Source organism: Triticum urartu, chromosome 3 (genome assembly GCF_003073215.2).
Source record: "Triticum urartu cultivar G1812 chromosome 3, Tu2.1, whole genome shotgun sequence".
NCBI classification, from domain to species: domain Eukaryota; kingdom Viridiplantae; phylum Streptophyta; class Magnoliopsida; order Poales; family Poaceae; genus Triticum; species Triticum urartu.
In genome coordinates, this window is record NC_053024.1 from 680,447,477 (window position 1) to 680,449,929 (window position 2,453).

Below are 2,453 nucleotides of genomic sequence, written 5' to 3' on the forward strand. Positions count from 1 at the left end.
GGTGATAGCAAGATATATGATAAGAAACAATATGGCTATCACAAAGTAAAGTGCATAAGTAAAGAGCTCGGGTAAGAGATAACCGAGGCACGCGGAGACGACGATGTATCCCGAAGTTCACACCCTTGCGGATGCTAATCTCCGTTTGGAGCGGTGTGGAGGCACAATGCTCCCCAAGAAGCCACTAGGGCCACCGTAATCTCCTCACGCCCTCGCACAATGCAAGATGCCGTGATTCCACTAAGGGACCTATGATGAATTGCAATCATTTTTGGACCAGAAGGATGCATCACAACAAAAGCGCTTCGCAGGATGCCACACTGCATCTTTTATTCTCACTAGCATGTGAATTTTAAGTTGTTGCTTAGTGAACTATGGTCTTGCAGGTTTCCTATAATATTAGAGATACAAAGCTACCTGAATTTCATGAGTGCTGGGAAGATAAACGGCCAGCAATGATGGGAGCACCTCAATGACATCACGTAGGTGTGGTGTTCATCAATCCCTTGTTTCTTTGTGTGTGTGTGTGCGTGCGCGCGCGCGCGTCGTGTGTACATGAATTCATCTTTATATGACATGTTGATTGCTCATTTAGATTCAGGGAATTCATCTTTATATGACATGTTGATTGCTCATTTAGATTCAGGATGCAGGCAGACGCTTCCGCGGCACTTCCCCAACGTCCGCTACCAAAATAGCAGGATTAGCAGTATACACAGGTTTTCATTGCCAGCTACGCCCAGCGGGCACATGCGGTGGTCCGCATCTCAGTTTAGCTACTTTTTGAGTTTTGTCTAGTGCTAAGTACAGTACGCCAGTTTGCAAACTTACTGCTATACAGTATACACATTCAGATGTCACTATCCACATTCAGATTTCTAGTTTGTAATCATACACACTTATGTAGACAATTAGCTAGCTCATCCGGACATACAAGCTCATGCAGACACATTCAAAATATGTAGACATTCAGACCAAAGTGATATATCATCTTCATATTCTGAAACCTAAGTCATAATTTCTTTGTACAGAATAATAGCTTGTAGTAAATAAATGCAGTAGATGTGCATGCACTATTCCTTCAAAAATTCAGAATATCCAGGTTATCAGTATTACTCTTCATGTAGTACCACTACCATCTGGGACATTGCACTAGATAAACAACCTAGCTTCGTTCTTCTCATGACCATCATATATAGTTAAACAAGACTTCACAGATGATTAATGAAGTCTAGGGATAAGCGAAGAACAATGTGCTAGGAACTTATATTAGCGATCATGTGCCACAACTTAGAATCTGAAGTTTTTGTTTGATATTTGCAAGCGTTAGTAGAAGTTCTTACATCTGAATTATTCTTTCTAAAATCGCCCGAGAAGACAGCACCTCTTGCCTGATGGTGTGACATGCGTACCCATTCAGTTGAGATCATTAGTCGAAGCACTTGACTAGATTCCAATGGTCTATGTATATCAAGCAACCACTTACTACCGGCAGCTATAGTTTCTCTGAGCACAAACTGCTCAGTATTAAATCAAGTAATTAAGATTCCAGTTTCATTTGCTTGTTTTCAGGTACAAAACAGACACAGGTTCAGAGTTCTAACATTTTCTTACAACATGCTCGTCAAGAACTTGTTTATTATTCAAAGTAGTATACTTTAACTGTTTGTATTTTCTTCATTGCTAGGAGAAGATGAAGAGTATGCACTTTATTATGGCGACAACTGGCAGGAACTATCTTCAGGATATGGAGTTATGGATGCCAAGAGATACCGATCAGTTTGGTTCGAGTTAATGAAGATTGAACATGTCAATCTAGATGCTCATGCAACGAAGCTTTGATATGTTTTATGTACAAAGCACATGTTCTCGTTAAACACATGTGTACAAGCTGAAGATCAGCAATGCCATTCTAATGTGCAATACTTGGAACAAAGCATATCTATATACAGTATCATGTATTCCTTGGATGGTGCTCTTTGTAAAGCAACATTATTGATTAAATATATGAGATCTTTTTTTTACTATATTGCATCTCCTATACACTACCTACATTGGCCTCATAACATATGTAGCAACTACTCCCTCCGTTCCATAATATACAAACGTTTTTGAGACTAATGTTCATATATTATGGGACGGAGGGAGTACTTCAAAAGCTGCAAATTTGTTTCTCCATTCCAAAATCCATTTGTGCGGGGTCAACCAACGCATATGAAGTGTTGTTGGGCTTTAGCTTATACGTTGCTATCTTACAACGCTTATACACATCAGTTACCAACACATGTATATGTGTTGTTGTAGACCCTTGCAACGCCACCAACAACAACGGATACAAATCCGTTGGTGTAGACCTCATCAACGCTTATGTGGACATTTGGCAACACATTGATGCGTTGCTATAGGGGGGTTCCTGTTGTAGTGCATGATTTTTGAAAAGAAAATTTAACTTT

General features: G+C 39.8%; 1 long non-coding RNA gene across 2 annotated transcripts; it reads left to right on the forward strand.

The window, feature by feature from the left end:
• Positions 1-258: 258 nt before the first annotated feature.
• On the forward strand, positions 259-2,021 carry LOC125549102. 2 transcript variants are annotated; one of them, XR_007301250.1, is made up of 2 exons: positions 259-486; positions 641-2,021. It is a non-coding gene; the product is annotated as an uncharacterized LOC125549102 (long non-coding RNA). The 2 variants fall into 2 exon arrangements; XR_007301251.1 differs by having other exon boundaries at positions 259-482.
• Positions 2,022-2,453: the final 432 nt, after the last annotated feature.